Raw genomic sequence first — 20,925 nt, forward strand, 5'->3', positions numbered from 1 at the left:
CCCTTTTCTTCTGTGCCATCTCACCTCCCTATTTTCAAAGGTTCAAGCCCTAATATTTTGTGAGACCCCCCCCCCCCCCAGAGAAAAACCTGCTGCTTCTGTGGTTTTAACTTTTTCTTGTCTCTCTCTCCTCAAGCCTCCCTTATCTTAGAGAGAAAAGGGGGGGGGGATGGAAGAATTGATGTATTTTTCTATATGTGAGTTTTTTTCTCTCTCTCTCTCTCTTCCACTTCATGTTTTCCTAGGCCAAAATGCACTTCAACATTCTCCTTTTTCAAAGCTCCCCCCCCCTTCCTTCCCAGCATCCCCATTTCTCCTTATAAACATTCAGTCAAAATCCTGGTTTACTTTTATAGTAAAGGCACTCTTTCACTCTCCACAGTTCCCCAACAATCTCCTTTCTTCCTTTCGGGTCCTTCTCCCTCCCTTTCCCTGAGTGCATGCGTGTGAATGTTTTAAAAATCCCTCTAACTGCCTTTAATTATGAGGGGGGGCAGTACAGAGTCCAGGGGACCTTCCAGGCACAGCTGAAGAGATCCAGAGGACCGGACCCAACCACCTGACTGAGGACATCAGACCAGACTGCAAGACCCATAATCCATACCTGCCACCATGAACAGTTCTAAGACCTGGGTAGGGGCTCTCGGAGTGCGCTGTGGATTTCATGCAGCAGCTAGAACCCAGAGGCCATTGGAGATGGTCCTGTGAGGGTAAGCCCGGACCCCCAGTCACCCAGAAGAGACAGCCCCACCTGTGGCTGATCTGAGACCCCTACGGGGGAAGCAGCCCCATCTGCCTGGCTCAGGGGCTAGAGACTAAGACACTGCTGAAAGGATTCTTGCACATGGCAGGCTTTTATGGCCAGACCACCGTATGGTGCCCTCCAGCTGGCCTGGTTCTGCCCTGGCAAAGGGCTACTGAGTGCAGGTCTGCCTTTGACGCTGCCAAGGAGGCCCTCATGACATCACCAGGGGACAGAATTGGCCGCCATGGCAGAAGATGTCCCAGAAGAAGTGAACAGGATTCTACCAGTGACCACCGTGAGGGAAGGATGTTCCGCCTTCACCAGAGCTGTGCCAAAGAAGGACCCCAGGACTGCTGGAGCCCTCACAAGGTATGAGTGACTTCCCTGACTAACCCCACCACGGGAGGGAGGGGGGCTTATAATCTGTCCTTAGTTTCCCTAGGCACTCTCTCCTTTCCGTCTCCTCTGTTGGAGTGCTGGACATGCCTGCAGTCACCAGGAGGCGCCGTGCTGTGAGGCGCAGAAGCTGTGCCCAGTTGCCCCCAGCTGCCAACTACAAAGGGGGGCCCAAGCTGCAGCCAAGAAAAGGCAGCCAAATGGGAGTACTGCATCACAGCCTCCATCATCCCCAGCCCTCACCACCTCCACCTTCATGCTCCATTTCCCATGACTCCAGACCAAGGGACATCTGCTTCAACACCATGGGATCACCCACCACTGACTGAACCTCAGCTTTCACCTCTTCAAGCTCCTGCCCTCCAACAAAAAGGCACAATCTGATCTACCAAGGCAGAGGCCCTGCATGCAGTGAAATGTCGGGGCTTTGGGAAATGTTCATAGCCATTTCCAAGCCCCGAAGGGGGGAAAATGTGATCGAGGTGACCTCCCCTCCAGGACTTTGTAAAAGATAGTTCAAAAATCAAGACTTTATGTTCTATATTCCATATATTTATAGTAGAAGGTGATTGAGACTTTTTACTGGAGTTTACTGTGGATTATCCCTGCATTCTGAGGCAAGAGATAACAACTTCATGAATTGTAAAATCATGCTGCTAAAACTCCACTTCTATGACTTTCCATATTGGGTTCCCCAGATGTTGTAAACCTCGTTCTTATCAAATGTTTTCAATTGATTATATCATCCATGGTTCCCCTTTGGGCAATGTAACCCCCCCCCCTCTATGGATTCTCCCTTTCCTCCTTGAAATCTACCTATCTGCCTATATGTATTTATACTCTTTGGGATCCCCGGAAAATATGTATTTTTCCCAGCTGGGTTTATGTTCCAACTTTATTTTAATTTTCATTCTATCCCATATAATTGTCAAATCATGAAATCAAATGGGAAATATTATGAGCCCAACGTGAACTCTAGCCCTATGACCCAGACCTCCCTTCCCAAAAACAAAAGGATAATCTGCCACAGTTTAATCCAATCTCATTCCGATCGCATGGACAATATAGGGTTTGAGTCACCAAAATTCCTAAAGGTGACTCGCCCCCAAGGCAAACATTGTCATATCCCAGGCCAGGACGCCGCAGGAAGGCACCCTGTGGGGCCGTCAATGACGGCTCATCACCACCCATCACCACTTCCCGTCTGACACCCCAAGGCATATCTAAAATCTGTGAACGTGACAGGACCCCGGACACCCTTGATGGGTGCCATTAATTCCTTTAGAAATCGGCCGGGTCAGGATTAATCTATCCGGTCACCTCATTGTTTTAATAGCTCCCGCCTCCTCCTCTCTGATTGGCCCGGGTGGGGACAAAAAGCGGCTCCCCATTGGGCCAGCAGAGCAAGGCGGGAAACGAAAGCCCGCCTCGTTCAACCTCCCAGCCTATCCGCGATCAGATGGGCGGGGAAGCGGGGCGGGAAATTCAAAGGGCTGTCAGACCGAAACATTGTATAAATATGGCTTTATTTGAAACATATGTTACGCTAGTAGATTGAATGATCGCTATTGGCGTCCTTTTCAGCTGAATTGCTCAATAAAGACTCCTTGGCGGATTTTTCCTTCACCCTTGGCGGACCTTCTTCATTTCAGGCTTCAGGTTGTATTGCGGCTTATATTCTCCCTTTGGCTTCGCCAAGGTCCGTTCCCTCAGGACCGGGTCGGGTCTCTCCTTAAGGGCCCGATCCCCCAAAGTGCGGTCGACAACAAACTCCCTGCCAAAAACAGAAAAATCGCATTTAAAACAGCCCTGACAGATGGCCATCCAGCCTCTGCTTAAAAGCCTCCTTTTGCATCACTGCAATTAGTGGAATCTGGTCTTTCAGTTCTAAGGGAACCCGTTTTCTTTTTCAGGATTGCTCAAGCCTTTCCTGAAACCTCCCACCATGGCATCTCTCTGGGCACAAAAGGCATGTCTACATATTAGGAAATATGTCCTACTGAAGGGGGAGAAACCTTTAAGTGTGTATTTTTCTCTATCTCCTTTTGGATAATGTATGTATTTTTCTGAAACTTAATAAAACATTTGAGAAAGGCAAAAAAGGGAAGATGTTTGACCATCTTTCAGGAGTGCTTTAATTGTGTATCTCTACACATGGCTGGAGAAGAGGTTTGGAATGGATGACCAAATCTATGAATCCATGATTCTGTTTTCCTCTGTCAAATGGAAGACATCTCTTTCTCACACAGAAAACCACAAGAAAAAAACCCCAAAACCCCAATATCAAAGAAAAAAAGAGAACAAAAATAAAATGGCATAAAATAAAAAGGCCTCTACTTGAAAAAGGCACACACCCGAGGGTCAGAGGCAGACAGAGAAATGAAGACAGAGAAATGAAGATACTCATCTTTCTTTCAAAGTAAGAAGACAGATGAAGTTCAGGAGTCTCCCAAGTCGATCTGAGTCAGCAGCTCCACTGTGCATGCCTACGTACGACAAGACAGCTTTCCTCACACTCTCATTTCTGATGAATGGGAACACACACACTCACACTCTTTTAGGGAACCCGTTCCTTTGTTTCTCAGAGGTTTTTCGTAGTGGTGTTTTTACCTTAACAGCATTTTCCTTCTTGTCTCACTCAAATTCATTCTAGAGCCTCAACCTTGAGTTATAGCATCTTAATGTCCCTTTCCTTCCTTGACCCCAAAAGCCCAGTTCCAAAGTAAGAGGCTCACTCAATGAGGATGAGTTCTGGTAGGGAGACTGCATCACCAGGGAGGCCATCAACCTCATTGGATGGGGCAATTTGCCCATCATACGCTGTTTACAGGGCCCTCTTTCCACGGAGCCCATTACACAACACACAATTACTTCTTCCGGGCCCATAGCAAAAGGGGACAGTAAGCCTGGGCAGCGAGGGAGGTGGGGGGAGGGAAGGGCCTAGAGATACGCTGCCAATGGGGGGGGGGGGGAGTCAGGTGGCGACGCTTCCCCCCCCCCCCCCCCGAAATGGCTCAGAGGTATGTTGGGCAATGTGGGGCGTGGAATGACTGGTTCTCCAGGCCGACTCCCATCCAACACTTAAAATTAATATCACATTGCAACATTTGACAACACGTTCTACTGATAATGTTGTTTACCTAATACAATGCCCTTGTTTACTGTTATATATTGGAATAACCACCAGACCCCTTAAAACTAGGATAAACAAACATCGTTCACGCATAAGGAATGGATCCACTGACTCTTCACTGTATTTACATTTTAATGAAAAAGCCCATGCGTATCATAGCTTTAAATTTTGTGCTTTAGAAAAAGTACTGCCCAGACCAAATGCAGATGTGAAAAAACTTCTTCTACAAAGAGAATCCTTTTGGATTTTCAAACTACAAACATTAATTCCTCAGGGGCTAAACGATAGAATTGAATACACCTGTTTTCTGTAACATGTAACTTTACTTAAGAGGCATCCTGGAAATCTTTCATTTGCTCGTTATAGAACTCCACTTAAAACAGAGCCAGAGCTACTAATAAGAATGTAAGTAGAGAAGCGTGTTTTTTTACCATTTTCTTTTAAAAAACATTTTCCTTAGTAATGTTAATATGGGAGTTTCATATATCTATTGTGTATGTTATTTTTACTCCTTTATCTAGCGTACTAAGCACAATAAGATTAAAACAGACACAACACCCGAGGAAGTGATAACGAAACAAGGGGAACAACCCGGGAGACCTTGTTGTGTACTAGTTCTTGGCGTTGCGAAGCAAACGAAGAATTCCTTTGAATATAGAAACTTATCTTGGACACTGAATATCTTTACTACAATTTAAATTGGCCCAAGATGCTACGCGACTCCAGGAATAATATGGACTTGGTTGTCTCGTTATGTCTGTTATTTACTCCTGATATAGTATATTTTGTGAGATTATGACATGGATATTGTATCTTTGTTTAAGATACCCTGAAAACAATTTTGTTATATGCAATATAGTTTGAAGAGAATTACTTTGATATAGAGTTGTAGAAACCTAATTTGTATTACATTTATTGGGATTTTTACAAGAGTGTATATACACATACATTTTGGTTCTCCAGACCCCCCGCAGGGACCCCACAAATATGCCATGATACGTGGCAAATCCTAACATCAGTGTCATAAGATTGCATGTCTCTCTCATTCGGTGCAATATCAAAAAGTTTGTCATCATCCATGGCGCTCACAACAGTCAAACCGTGTGTCAAAAGGGTGGAAACATCTAATGTTTGGATAATCTCTGCTGCAGCAGGCAGAAGCATAACTTCAGGAAAGGGTGAAAGTTGGACCCTGTGAAGCTTGCCAAGTGGCAGCGAAGGCTGAGGGAAAGGAGGCACAGCTATAGAAGCAGCAGGAGGAGGGTCCCACAGAGTCAGGGTGACAAGGATGGGGAAACAATGATCAATGGCTTAGGATCACAGAAATAGGAATGGGACTTCAGGAAAGGTGGCTTCAGGGTGGACTCCCAGGGAAGAAATGTCCCTCAAGAACAGAGGCTAAATTGCTTTCCTACAAGTAGGCAATGTTTTCCCACAGACCCAAGTCTTCTATTGTTTTGAATGCTTTTTCCATGCGTCGACTCTGAATCTTCCAATGGCCTCCAGGGTCAGAGATCCAGTTGAGGCAGATTTTAATTCCTTTTCCAGCAGCTGTGTAACTAGGCCACTTCTTGTCAGATATTTCCACAAAGCAACATTGCTGCATGCCAGTCTAGGTGAGCAGCTGACCTTCCTCCCACAACTGGTACATCCATCCCATGGACCTGTTTTGGCAGTGTTTCCTATGCACTCTCACACCTTTCTTAATCTGGAGCCCACAATTTAATGCTTAGTACACTCAGGAAATCCCCCCAAACACCACTTCCATGAAGATGGCCAGAAGAAACACCCAAATCATGGCATACCCAATTTTGAAGACATGGGTATGCCATGGCATCGAAATTTGAAGACTTGGATGTTCCAACCTGCTTTTGAATATTAAGTCAGTTCTTATCACCACCCAGTCTTAATTGTTTACTACCCTAATCTCCTTTATTATCACTTTATTCCTATTCTTAATTTTATTACCCTGCGTTTTTGCACATGCCTGCCTTCCCTGGCAATCTTTAATAGTTCCACCATTTTCGTTCTGATATCTACTGGTGTACCTTATGAATGTTTATTTTATTGTTCATTGATTTAATTATATAATTATATATGTTGTTATTGTAGCTTTTATCTGTTTGATTTTTGGACTTTATCCCCATGTCATAGAATCATAGAGTTGGAAGAGATCTCACAGGCCATCTAGTCCAACCCCCTGCCAAGTAGCAGGAAAATGACATTCAAAGCACCCCCGACAGATGGCCATCCAGCCTATGCTTAAAAGCCTCCAAAGAAGGAGCCTCAACCACACTCCGGGGCAGAGAGTTCCAGTGCCGAACAGCTCTCACAGCGAAGAAGTTCTTCCTGATGTTCAGGTGGAATCTCCTTTCCTGCAGTTTGAAGCCATTGTTCCGCATCCTAGTCTCCAGGGCAGCAGAAAACAAGCTTGCTCCCTCCTCCCTATGACTTCCCTTCACGTATTTGTACATGGCAACATGTTTCCTCTCAGCCTTTTCTTCTGCAGGCTAAACATGACCAGCTTTTTAAGCCGCTCCTCATAGGGCTTATTCTCCAGACCCTTGGTCATTTTAATCACCCTCCTCTGGACACTTTCCAGCTTGTCAACATCTCCCTTCAATTGCAGTGCCCAGAACTGGACACAGTATTCAAAGGTGTGGTCTGACCAAAGCAGAATAGAGGGGAAGCATGACTTCCTTGGATCTAGACACTATATTCCTATTGGGTATTTTTGCTGCCGCATCACATTGTAGGCTCATATTTAACTTGTTGTCCACAAGGACCCAAGATCTTTTCACACGTACTACTGTCGAGCCAGGCAGCCCCCATTCTGTATCTTTGCATTTCATTTTTTCTGCCTAAGTGGAGTATCTTGCATTTGTCCCTGTTGAACCACTCCAAGTCCCCTGGGAGAGATGGAGACAGGTTATAAATAAAATAATTGTTGTTGTTGTTATTCCCAGTATGCACAAGTAAACATTCGAAGAAAGCAGGTTTGGGCTGATCTGTCTGCCTGCGTTTGTTATATCTGTTGCACCTCAGGCTAAGTTCACCTTGCTATAGATACCCAGTCAGACACACAGGTAGTCTTTTGAGGTTTTTATTAAGCAAGCAGAATATAAATCAAGCAAGCAACCAAAAGGTAATTCAAAGTTGTAGTGAAAGAGTCAATAGGTCCAAGAGATTCACAAAGTACATAAATGTCTAATAATCCAAAAGGGCTAGGTCCATAGGTTCAAAGAGCATGGCAAGAACAATAATCCATAAGGCAAAGAATTAGTCCATAGAGTCCAAAGAACAAGGGCCAAGGATCCAAGAACGCTGGCAAGGTAAAACATCCACACAGATGAAGCGATGAATTGCACTGACAAAGAATAGTCTGTGAAAGCATACTTTAATAACAACTCAGGAATGCATTTCTCTTCCCACAGCTAGACTCCCGTTTGCGCGCTAAACGCTCACTTCTACGGACCTGGGAACCCATCCAAGACAAACGGTCCTCTCTGGATAACTCATTGCTTGTGCTACCGTTATCTTGCACCTGGTCAGGAGCTAAACTGTCACCCTCATTATTTTCCAAGGCTGAAGTCTCTCCCTCATTATTTCTCAAGGGAAGAAGAATGTCAGCCTAACCGTTAGCTGTTTCTCCTGAAATCAGCAGTTCATCCTGCTCAAACCGAAACTGCATGTCTGAGCTGACTTCAGCCTCAGACTGCTGATCTTGAATCCCAAACCCAGAATCCCCTTCATCTTCATCTAGAATCTGGCCAGCCTGCGGCTGGGGTACACCACTATCCCAGACAAGCCCCCGACTGAAAAATTAGACCTGCTACAAATCATCCTGTGGACACACAGATTCCGAATAACAACAACAAAAACAATCATAATCATAATCTTTATTGATTGCCCGCCTCTCCATTTGGCCCAAGGCAAAACAAAGTCTAGTTAAATACACGTATAAAACCACATAAGAAAACTTAGTTAAATGCAACCAGAAAAGCATATTTTAAAACATGTACATATTACAATACAAAACACAGAATATGATGTAAAAGCCATAGTTAAAAGACAGTGGGTAGGCTTTCCAAAAGAGGTAGGCAAGCAGCAGAATCGCTCCTAGATGTTCCTATAACTAGTCTTGCTGCCTTGTTTTGAACTAATTGGAATTTCCAAACTTAGTACATTATTTAGAAGACAGGGGATTGAAATGAGACTTGTACAAAATTCGAGAAACATTCTGGTTGCAAAGTTTTTCTGATACATAAAACATTTGAACATCTCTGGATGGCTTCATTTTCTCTTGTGCTTTTTTAAAACATCAGCTAAGCATATATTTGGAGCAGCATGTTTGAATAAGATCTCTTTTCTGGTTTTATGAATTACATCTTTTGGACCAATTCAGTTATTGTAATATTGTTTAAGTTAAAAAGAGTTGAAACTCCCAATGATGTGGGACTATACTTTGTACTATTTATGAAGCTTAAAAAACACTCTGTTTACCAGCTTTTCTATGGCTTTTTGTTGTTTTGCAAATTTTGTCTCTTCTAAATAGCTTCACAGGGTTCTGATACTAATGTTTGGCTGTTTTCTCTCCTCCTTCTCTAGTCCTCCAACGAAAGAGGCCTCCTCCTCCGAGGCGATCACGGAAATGGAGATGCGTGGGAGGAAGGGCCCCATTCCACCCGATGAGTCCTGGGTAAGGAGAGAAATGCAGGCGCCCTCTCTTCCTGCAAAGGGTGTTGTCGACCGCACTTTAGGGGATCGGGCCCTTTAGGAGAGACCCGACCCGGTCCTGAGGGAACGGACCTTGGCGAAGCCAAAAGGAGAATATAAGCCGCAATACAACCTGAAGCCTGAAATGAAGAAGGTCCGCCAAAGATGAAGGAAAATCCGCCAAGGAGTCTTTATTGAGCAATTCAGCTGAAAAGGACGCTAATAGCGATCATTCAATCTACTAGCGTAACATATGTTTCAAATAAAGCCATATTTATACAATGTTTCGGTCTGACAGCCCTTTGAATTTCCCGCCCCGCTTCCCCGCCCATCTGATCGCGGATAGGCTGGGAGGTTGAACGAGGCGGGCTTTCGTTTCCCGCCTTGCTCTGCTGGCCCAATGGGGAGCCACTTTTTGTCCCCACCCGGGCCAATCAGAGAGGAGGAGGCGGGAGCTATTGAAACAATGAGGTGACAGGACAGGAAATATCAGATTAATTCTGGCCCAGCCGATTTCTAAAGGAATTAATGGCACCCATCAAGGATGTCCGGGTCCTGTCACGTTCACAGATCTTAGATATGCCTTTGGGGTGTCAGACGGGAAGTAAAGAAGGGTGGTGATGAGCCGTCATTGACGGGCTCCACAGGGGTGCCTTCCTGAGGCGTCCTGGCCTGGGATATGACAATGTTTGCCTTGGGGGCGAGTCACCTTTAGGAATTTTGGTGACTCAAACCCTATATTGTCCATGCGATCGGAATGAGATTGGATTAAACGGTGGCAGATTATCCTTTTGTTTTTGGGAAGGGAGGTCTGGGTCATAGGGCTAGAGTTCACGTTGGGGTCATAATATTTCCCATTTGATTTCATGATTTGACAATTATATGGGATAGAATGAAAATTAAAATAAAGTTGGAACATAAACCCTGCTGGGAAGAATACATATTTTCCGGGGATCCCAAAGAGTACAAATACATATAGGCAGATAGATAGATTTCAAGGAAATAAAGGAGAATCCATAAAAGTGAGTTACATTGCATAAAGGGGAATCATGAATGATATAAACAATTGAAAATATCTGATAAGAACGAAGTTCATAACATCTGGGGAACCCAATATGGAAATTCATAGAAGTGGAGTTTTAGCAGCATGATTTTACAATTCATGAAGTTGTTATCTCTTGCCTCAGAATGCAGGGATAATCCACAGTAAACTCCAGTAAAAAGTCTCAATCACCTTCTACTATAAATATATGGAATATAGAACATAAAGTCTTGATTTTTGAACTATCTTTTACAAAGTCCTGGAGGGGAGGTCACCTCGATCACATTTTCCCCCCTTCGGGGCTTGGAAATGGCTATGAACATTTCCCAAAGCCCCGACATTTTACTGCATGCAGGGCCTCTGCCTTGGTAGATCAGATTGTGCCTTTTTGTTGGAGGGCAGGAGCTTGAAGAGGTGAAAGCTGAGGTTCAGTCAGTGGTGGGTGATCCCATGGTGTTGAAACAGATGTCCCTTGGTCTGGAGTCATGGGAAATGGAGCATGAAGGTGGAGGTGGTGAGGGCTGGGGATGATGGAGGCTGTGATGCAGTACTCCCATTTGGCTGCCTTTTCTTGGCTGCAGCTTGGGCCCCCCTTTGTAGTTGGCAGCTGGGGGCAACTGGGCACAGCTTCTGCGCCTCACAGCACGGCGCCTCCTGGTGACTGCAGGCAGGTCCAGCACTCCAACAGAGGAGACGGAAAGGAGAGAGTGCCTAGGGAAACTAAGGACAGATTATAAGCCCCCCCTCCCTCCCGTGGTGGGGTTAGTCAGGGAAGTCACTCATACCTTGTGAGGGCTCCAGCAGTCCTGGGGTCCTTCTTTGGCACAGCTCTGGTGAAAGTGGAACATCCTTCCCTCATGGTGGTCACTGGTAGAATCCTGTTCATTTCTTCTGGGACATCTTCTGCCATGGCGGCCAATTCTGTCCCCTGGTGATGTCATGAGGGCCTCCTTGGCAGCGTCAAAGGCAGACCTGCACTCAGTAGCCCTTTGCCAGGGCAGATGGTGTTGCTTCCCCCGTGGGGGTCTCAGATCAGCCACAGGTGGGGCTGTCTCTTCTGGGTGACTGGGGGTCCGGGCTTACCCTCACAGGACCATCTCCAATGGCCTCTGGGTTCTAGCTGCTGCATGAAATCAACAGCGCACTCCGAGAGCCCCTACCCAGGTCTTAGAACTGTTCATGGTGGCAGGTATGGATTATGGGTCTTGCAGTCTGGTCTGATGTCCTCAGTCAGGTGGTTGGGTCCGGTCCTCTGGATCTCTTCAGCTGTGCCTGGAAGGTCCCCTGGACTCTGTACTGCCCCCCCCCTCATAATTAAAGGCAGTTAGAGGGATTTTCAAAACATTCACACGCATGCACTCAGGGAAAGGGAGGGAGAAGGACCCGAAAGGAAGAAAGGAGATTGTTGGGGAACTGTGGAGAGTGAAAGAGTGCCTTTACTATAAAAGTAAACCAGGATTTTGACTGAATGTTTATAAGGAGAAATGGGGATGCTGGGAAGGAAGGGGGGGGGGAGCTTTGAAAAAGGAGAATGTTGAAGTGCATTTTGGCCTAGGAAAACATGAAGTGGAAGAGAGAGAGAGAGAGAGAAAAAAACTCACATATAGAAAAATACATCAATTCTTCCATCCCCCCCCCTTTTCTCTCTAAGATAAGGGAGGCTTGAGGAGAGAGAGACAAGAAAAAGTTAAAACCACAGAAGCAGCAGGTTTTCTCTGGGGGGGGGTCTCACAAAATATTAGGGCTTGAACCTTTGAAAATAGGGAGGTGAGATGGCACAGAAGAAAAGGGAGAGAGAGAGAGCATAGCACTAAGCTAGTCCATTCCAGCCCTCCTTCCCAGAAAACTATATATCACTGGTGGCTTTTAAGGCAAAGGGATGAGTAGAGAAGAGTTTACAGCCCACACATTACATAAACACAAAATTTAACCAACACTTTTCTGGGAGTCCCCCTCCCCCACCCAAATCCTTTGCCATGCTTCCCAGATGGGAGAGAAAGAAAAGGGGAAGTTAAGAAACAGAAGCGGCTAAAGGAATGGCCCCCCTCCCCCCTTTTGTAAGGACCAAAGGAAATATAAGACAACACTGAGGTAAAATCTTAGGGATAGTGTCTAGAAAATGGCAACAAAGGGAAATAAGGGATTTTAAAAGGTGAGAAGAGAGGAAGGAGAGGAGAAATGGATTTGAGATTTGAGGGAGAGAGAGAGATTTTCACTCAGGCCGGGGAAGAGAGAGAGAGAGAAAAGAAAAAAAGGGTACAATTTGAGGGTAGGCAAGGCAGAATATCAAGTTGGAGAAGATTTGATTTGAAAGAAGGAAGCAATCCTTGGAGAACTATAGATCTTGGTGGCAGGCTTCAGGACTGAATCTTCTCCCCCCTTTGCCCCTCCAAAAACAGGAAGAGGAAAAAAGTGTCCTCTTTGCACAATCTCCCCGCGGCCCCTCCTTCTCCTCTCTCTCCAAGAGAGGAATGAGCGCAGAGAGAGAGAGAGAGAGAGAGAGAGAGAGAGAGAGAGAGAGAGAGCCTGGTGGGGGCAAGAGAAGGAGGGGGATGGTGGGGCGATTCTTCCCATCTGAGGAAAACTCAGAATGTGGCAGGAGTTGAGTGGCAGGGGCAGATACAATTTGGGGGGGGGGGGCATCAGGCTTCAAAGGAACGGCTGGGATGGGGGCTGAGAGAGTGTGACTTGAGAAGAGGAACAGTGTTTTGGATCAGGTGTGTTTCGGGGTGAGAGGGGAGGGGGCTGGGAGCCCTCCTTCACGTTAGACTGGGCTGAACTCTCTGGAGGGGAATTTCTTGGGGGGGGGGGGGATCCCTGAAGTAAGGGTTCCCTTGGAAGGCCAATTTGGGAGTCCTGGATCAGTGTAGGACTCAGGGTGAGGAGAAAAAGTAGGGATAGGGATTGGGGGAGAGGGCAAGCAAATGTGTCCAGAAAATCCTCTGGAGGAGGGGGTAAGGGGAAGTAGGTCTAGAGAGGAGCTTCTGAGGAGGGTAGGTTTGGAGCCCACGTCCCTGCATGGGAAGACTTGGACCCCCTCTCCCCTTCCACTCTCCCTCTGGCTTAAGGCCATGAACATCGCAGCATAAGCAAGCTGGAACCACCTGCCCTCCCCATGGCGAGTCACCTTAGGTCAACACTCCGAATTCGGCGACTCGAGCGGGGGGGGGGGGGGGGGGCAAGCTGTTCCCCCTTCAAGGGCCACAAGGGGCCACTTATGTGCTCTGAGTTAGCCCAACCTGGCCTGCACCATGTTTTTCGATGCAAAGCCCACCCCAATTGGCCAGGATCTTGCCCAATGGAGAATCCCTGGGGATGTCTACTGGGGTGGGACACCCTAGATGTGCTGAACAAACACCCATCCTTGGCTCAGCCCCTGCCCAGTACCTGACAGTTAATGGAGTAACGACTCACCCACCGGCCGGATGCAACTCGTCCTTTCAAGAGTTTCCCTACACCAAGGCTGAATGGCTGGCGTTCGTGGAATCCGCAGGTGCCCCGGGAACACAATCGTTCCCCTACCCCACGATCCTTGAACCTGTAATCTTACAAGCCAGACTGTTCTCACACGCCCCCCGGGTGCCAGATGTTCCCGCGTTTCACCAGGAATTTGTTACCGAGCCCTGATCTGAAGTGCAATACCTCCAGAGCTCCGCCCACCTGGGTCTTAACAACGGGGCCGGTTCCCTTTTATTTTTTCCAGGGCGTCCCCTGTTTCACGTTGGCGCCTTTCCTTCGAGGAGCTAAAAATCTGCTTCCTCCTATCTGGCTCCTTTGTTCAGTACCCTGAATCAGATCTAGAGAGAGAAAGGGACTGCCAGAGAAATTTGGATGTGAAATGAGGTCAAATTGTTGGTCGGAGGGCCCTCCTTGCAGCCGTTTCTCTCCCCAACCTGTTCCAGAATATCTGGACCAAGGTCGCCGCTTGGAATTTTAGCCTAAAAAAATTGATTTTTGGAACTTCCAAGCAAGTCCCTTCGTGGTAAAGCCAAATTATGTTGTCGACCGCACTTTAGGGGATCGGGCCCTTTAGGAGAGACCCGACCCGGTCCTGAGGGAACGGACCTTGGCGAAGCCAAAAGGAGAATATAAGCCGCAATACAACCTGAAGCCTGAAATGAAGAAGGTCCGCCAAAGATGAAGGAAAATCCGCCAAGGAGTCTTTATTGAGCAATTCAGCTGAAAAGGACGCTAATAGCGATCATTCAATCTACTAGCGTAACATATGTTTCAAATAAAGCCATATTTATACAATGTTTCGGTCTGACAGCCCTTTGAATTTCCCGCCCCGCTTCCCCGCCCATCTGATCGCGGATAGGCTGGGAGGTTGAACGAGGCGGGCTTTCGTTTCCCGCCTTGCTCTGCTGGCCCAATGGGGAGCCACTTTTTGTCCCCACCCGGGCCAATCAGAGAGGAGGAGGCGGGAGCTATTGAAACAATGAGGTGACAGGACAGGAAATATCAGATTAATTCTGGCCCAGCCGATTTCTAAAGGAATTAATGGCACCCATCAAGGATGTCCGGGTCCTGTCACGTTCACAGATCTTAGATATGCCTTTGGGGTGTCAGACGGGAAGTAAAGAAGGGTGGTGATGAGCCGTCATTGACGGGCTCCACAGGGGTGCCTTCCTGAGGCGTCCTGGCCTGGGATATGACAATGTTTGCCTTGGGGGCGAGTCACCTTTAGGAATTTTGGTGACTCAAACCCTATATTGTCCATGCGATCGGAATGAGATTGGATTAAACGGTGGCAGATTATCCTTTTGTTTTTGGGAAGGGAGGTCTGGGTCATAGGGCTAGAGTTCACGTTGGGGTCATAATATTTCCCATTTGATTTCATGATTTGACAATTATATGGGATAGAATGAAAATTAAAATAAAGTTGGAACATAAACCCTGCTGGGAAGAATACATATTTTCCGGGGATCCCAAAGAGTACAAATACATATAGGCAGATAGATAGATTTCAAGGAAATAAAGGAGAATCCATAAAAGTGAGTTACATTGCATAAAGGGGAATCATGAATGATATAAACAATTGAAAATATCTGATAAGAACGAAGTTCATAACATCTGGGGAACCCAATATGGAAATTCATAGAAGTGGAGTTTTAGCAGCATGATTTTACAATTCATGAAGTTGTTATCTCTTGCCTCAGAATGCAGGGATAATCCACAGTAAACTCCAGTAAAAAGTCTCAATCACCTTCTACTATAAATATATGGAATATAGAACATAAAGTCTTGATTTTTGAACTATCTTTTACAAAGTCCTGGAGGGGAGGTCACCTCGATCACAAGGGTAAGGGGAGGTCAGGATTTCACTTTGCTCTTCTCTTTCCTTGACAGAGCACTCTGGCCAGTGGAAGTGATGAGGATGCACTTTGGGGACAGCAGTCCCAGGAATCGAGGGAACTTCTTCTCACTTTTTGGGTGTGGGTTGGGCCTTTTTTTGGGCTAGGGGGGTCTTTGGGTGTTATGTACTAACATATTTTTTTTGTTTCTTTTAGTGAAGAACAAAGTCTAGTTATTGAAGATCTAGAAGACTAAGGTGAGTTGGGAAAATAGAGGGAGGGGTGCACCTGGTGGCACAGCGGATCAAACCTCTGAGCTGCTGAACTTACCGACCAGAAGGTCAGTGGTTTGAATCCAGGCAGTGGGGTGAGCTCCCGCTGTTAGCCCCAGCTTCTGCCAACCTATCAATTCAAAAACATGCAAATGTGAGTAGATCAATATGTACCGCTCTGGCAGGAAGGTAACAGCGCTCCATGGAGTCATGCCGGCCACATGGCCTAGTAGGTATCTACGGACAATGCCAGCTCTGAGGCTTAGAAATGGAGATGAGCTCTAACCCACAGATTCGGACATGACTAGACTTAATGTCAGGGGAAACCTTTATCTTTAACTCTCCCTTTTCAGATCCATCCTCTTCCTGGGACTGCTGTCTCCATCGTGTGTCCACCTCCTCCCCTGGTCAAGGTGCCCAGTGATGAAGAATCCATCTCGAATGAGGCCCTTCCTCCTTCCCTCTGACCTTGTTCTCCTTTCTCCTTTGCAGAACATCAGGAAATTAGGTATAAATTTTTGGAAATGATGTCGGGGAGGTGTATCAAAATATACCCCATAAGGTAAGCCCTTCCTCCTTCTTTTCTGGATGTTTTTCCCCCTTCTAAATAGCTTCACAGGGTTCTGATACTAATGTTCGGCTGATTTCTCTCCTTCTCTAGTCCTCCAACGCAAGATCTGGAGGCCTCCTCCTCCGAGGCGATCACGGAAATGGAGACCTGGGTAAGGAGGGAAGGCAGGAGGATTGTACTTCTGTGAAGAGGAGGGGACCAGGATTTCAACTAAGTCTCTTCTCTTTCTTCCACAGCACCAATGGATGGCATCTGCTGGCCGGGATGCGAGGAGGAAGGGCCCCATTCCACCTGAGGAGTCCTGGGTAAGGAGCGAAATGGAGATGAGCACTAACCCACAGATTCGGACATGACTAGACTTAATGTCAGGGGAAACCTTTATCTTTAACTCTCCCTTTTCAGATCCATCCTCTTCTTGGGACTGCTGTCTCCATCGTGCGTCCACCTCCTCCCCTGGTCAGGGTGCCCAGTGATGAAGAATCCATCTCGAATGAGGCCCTTCCTCCTTCCCTCTGACCTTGTTCTCCTTTCTCCTTTGCAGAACATCAGGAAATTATGTATAAATTGTTGGAAATGTTGTCGGGGAGGAGGTGTATCAAAATATACCCCGTAAGGTAAGCCCTTCCTCCTTCTCTTCTGGATGGTTTTTTCCCCTTCTAAATAGCTGCACAGGGTTCTGATACTAATGTTTGGCTGTTTTCTCTCCTTCTTCTCTAGTCCTCCAACGGAAGATCTAGAAGCCTCCTCCTCCGATGAGATCACGGAAATGGAGACCTGGGTAAGGAGGGAAGGCAGGAGGATTGTACTTCTGTGAAGAGGAGGGGACCAGGATTTCAACTAAGTCTCTTCTCTTTCTTCCACAGCACCAATGGATGGCATCTGCTGGCCGGGATGCGAGGAGGAAGGGCCCCATTCCACCTGAGGAGTCCTGGGTAAGGAGCGAAATGGAGATGAGCACTAACCCACAGATTCGGACATGACTAGACTTAATGTCAGGGGAAACCTTTATCTTTAACTCTCCCTTTTCAGATCCATCCTCTTCCTGGGACTGCTGTCTCCATCGTGCGTCCACCTCCTCCCCTGGTCAGGGTGCCCACTGATGAAGAATCCATCTCGAATGAGGCCCTTCCTCCTTCCCTCTGACCTTGTTCTCCTTTCTCCTTTGCAGAACATCAGGAAATTATGTATAAATTGTTGGAAATGTTGTCGGGGAGGAGGTGTATCAAAATATACCCCGTAAGGTAAGCCCTTCCTCCTTCTCTTCTGGATGGTTTTTTCCCCTTCTAAATAGCTGCACAGGGTTCTGATACTAATGTTTGGCTGTTTTCTCTCCTTCTTCTCTAGTCCTCCAACGGAAGATCTAGAAGCCTCCTCCTCCGATGAGATCACGGAAATGGAGACCTGGGTAAGGAGGGAAGGCAGGAGGATTGTACTTCTGTGAAGAGGAGGGGACCAGGATTTCAACTAAGTCTCTTCTCTTTCTTCCACAGCACCAATGGATGGCATCTGCTCCACAGCCCAGCTGGGATGCGTGGAGGAAGGGCCCCATTCCACCCGATGAGTCCTGGGTAAGGAGAGAAATGCAGGCGCCCTGTCTTCCTGCAAAGGGGAAGGGGAGGTCAGGATTTCACTTTGCTCTTCTATTTCCTTGACAGAGCACTCTGGCCAGTGGAAGTGATGAGGACGCACTTTGGGGACAGCAGTCCCAGGAATCGAGGGAACTTCTTCTCACTTTTTGGGTGTGGGTTGGGCCTTTTTTTGGGCTAGGGGGGTCTTTGGGTGTTATGTACTAACATATTTTTTTTGTTTCTTTTAGTGAAGAACAAAGTCTAGTTATTGAAGATCTAGAAGAATAAGGTGAGTTGGGAAAATAGAGGGAGGGGTGCACCTGGTGGCACAGCGGATCAAACCACTGAGCTGCTGAACGTACCGACCAGAAGGTCAGTGGTTTGAATCCAGGCAGTGGGGTGAGCTCCTGCTGTTCGCCCCAGCTTCTGCCAACCTATCAATTCAAAAACATGCAAATGTGAGTAGATCAATATGTACCGCTCTGGCAGGAAAGTAACAGCGCTCCATGGAGTCATGCTGGCCACATGGCCTAGTAGGTATCTACGGACAATGCCAGCTCTGAGGCTTAGAAATGGAGATGAGCTCTAACCCACAGATTCGGACATGACTAGTCTTAATGTCAGGGGAAACCTTTATCGTTAACTCTCCCTTTTCAGATCCATCCTCTTCCTGGGACTGCTGTCTCCATCGTGTGTCCACCTCCTCCCCTGGTCAGGGTGCCAAGTGATGAAGAATCCATCTCGAATGAGGCCCTTCCTCCTTCCCTCTGACCTTGTTCTCCTTTCTCCTTTGCAGAACATCAGGAAATTAGGTATAAATTGTTGGAAATGATGTCGGGGAGGAGGTGTATCAAAATATACCCCATAAGGTAAGCCCTTCCTCCTTCTTTTCTGGTTGTTTTTTTCCCCTTCTAAACAGCTTCACAGGGTTCTGATACTAATGTTCGGCTGATTTCTCTCCTTCTTCTCTAGTCCCCCAACGCAAGATCTGGAGGTCTCCTCCTCTGAGGCGATCACGGAAATGGAGACCTGGGTAAGGAGGGAAGGCAGAAGGATTGTACTTCTGTGAAGAGGAGGGGACCAGGATTTCAACTAAGTCTCTTCTCTTTCTTCCACAGCACCAATGGATGGCATCTGCTGGCCGGGATGCGAGGAGGAAGGGCCCCATTCCACCTGAGGAGTCCTGGGTAAGGAGCGAAATGGAGATGAGCACTAACCCACAGATTCGGACATGACTAGACTTAATGTCAGGGGAAACCTTTATCTTTAACTCTCCCTTTTCCGATCCATCCTCTTCCTGGGACTGCTGTCTCCATCGTGCATCCACCTCCTCCCCTGGTCAGGGTGCCCAGTGATGAAGAATCCATCTCGAATGAGGCCCTTCCTCCTTCCCTCTGACCTTGTTCTCCTTTCTCCTTTGCAGAACATCAGGAAATTATGTATAAATTGTTGGAAATGTTGTCGGGGAGGAGGTGTATCAAAATATACCCCGTAAGGTAAGCCCTTCCTCCTTCTCTTCTGGATGGTTTTTTCCCCTTCTAAATAGCTGCACAGGGTTCTGATACTAATGTTTGGCTGTTTTCTCTCCTTCTTCTCTAGTCCTCCAACGAAGATCTAGAAGCCTCCTCCTCCGATGAGATCACGGAAATGGAGACCTGGGTAAGGAGGGAAGGCAGGAGGATTGTACTTCTGTGAAGAGGAGGGGACCAGGATTTCAACTAAGTCTCTTCTCTTTCTTCCACAGCACCAATGGATGGCATCTGCTCCGCAGCCCAGCTGGGATGCGTGGAGGAAGGGCCCCATTCCACCCGATGAGTCCTGGGTAAGGAGAGAAATGCAGGCGCCCTGTCTTCCTGCAAAGGGGAAGGGGAGGTCAGGATTTCACTTTGCTCTTCTCTTTCCTTGACAGAGCACTCTGGCCAGTGGAAGTGATGAGGACGCACTTTGGGGACAGCAGTCCCAGGAATCGAGGGAACTTCTTCTCACTTTTTGGGTGTGGGTTGGGCCTTTTTTTGGGCTAGGGGGGGTCTTTGGGTGTTATGTACTAACATATTTTTTTTGTTTCTTTTAGTGAAGAACAAAGTCTAGTTATTGAAGATCTAGAAGAATAAGGTGAGTTGGGAAAATAGAGGGAGGGGTGCACCTGGTGGCACAGCGGATCAAACCACTGAGCTGCTGAACGTACCGACCAGAAGGTCAGTGGTTTGAATCCAGGCAGTGGGGTGAGCTCCTGCTGTTAGCGCCAGCTTCTGCCAACCTAACAATTCAAAAACATGCAAATGTGAGTAGATCAATATGTACTGCTCTGGCAGGAAAGTAACAGCGCTACATGGAGTCATGCCAGCCACATGGCCTAGTAGGTATCTACGGACAATGCCAGCTCTGAGGCTTAGAAATGGAGATGAGCTCTAACCCACAGATTCGGACATGACTAGTCTTAATGTCAGGGGAAACCTTTATCTTTAACTCTCCCTTTTCAGATCCATCCTCTTCCTGGGACTGCTGTCTCCATCGTGTGTCCACCTCCTCCCCTGGTCAGGGTGCCCAGTGATGAAGAATCCATCTCGAATGAGGCCCTTCCTCCTTCCCACTGACCTTGTTCTCCTTTCTCCTTTGCAGAACATCAGGAAATTAGGTATAAATTTTTGGAAATGATGTTGGGGAGGAGGTGTATCAAAATATACCCCATAAGGTAAGCCCTTCCTCCTTCTTTTCTGGTTGTTTTTTCCAATTCTAAATAGCTTCACAGGGTTCTGATACTAATGTTCGGCTCATTTCTCTCCTTCTTCTCTAGTCCTCCAACGCAAGATCTGGAGGCCTCCTCCTCCGAGGCGATCACGGAAATGGAGACCTGGGTAAGGAGGGAAGGCAGGAGGATTGTACTTCTGTGAAGAGGAGGGGACCAGGATTTCAACTAAGTCTCTTCTCTTTCTTCCACAGCACCAATGGATGGCATCTGCTGGCCGGGATGCGAGGAGGAAGGGCCCTATTCCACATGATGAGTCCTGGGTAAGGAGCGAAATGGAGATGAGCACTAATCCACAGATTCGGACATGACTAGATTTAATGTCAGGGGAAACCTTTATCTTTAACTCTCCCTTTTCAGATCCATCCTCTTCCTGGGACTGCTGTCTCCATCGTGTGTCCACCTCCTCCCCTGGTCAGGGTGCCCAGTGATGAAGAATCCA

General features: G+C 47.1%; 1 long non-coding RNA gene across 1 annotated transcript in view; it reads right to left on the minus strand.

Moving 5' to 3' along the window:
- Window positions 1-2,648: 2,648 nt before the first annotated feature.
- The window catches only part of LOC107983833 (uncharacterized), a 195,574-nt gene continuing 177,297 nt past the window's right edge, over window positions 2,649-20,925 (minus strand). Inside the window, exon 5 of the long non-coding RNA XR_010006618.1 lies at window positions 2,649-3,627. This is a non-coding gene — a long non-coding RNA (uncharacterized LOC107983833). The remainder of the gene's footprint in view (window positions 3,628-20,925) is intronic.

This window comes from Anolis carolinensis, chromosome 5, assembly GCF_035594765.1.
Source record: "Anolis carolinensis isolate JA03-04 chromosome 5, rAnoCar3.1.pri, whole genome shotgun sequence".
NCBI classification, from domain to species: domain Eukaryota; kingdom Metazoa; phylum Chordata; class Lepidosauria; order Squamata; family Dactyloidae; genus Anolis; species Anolis carolinensis.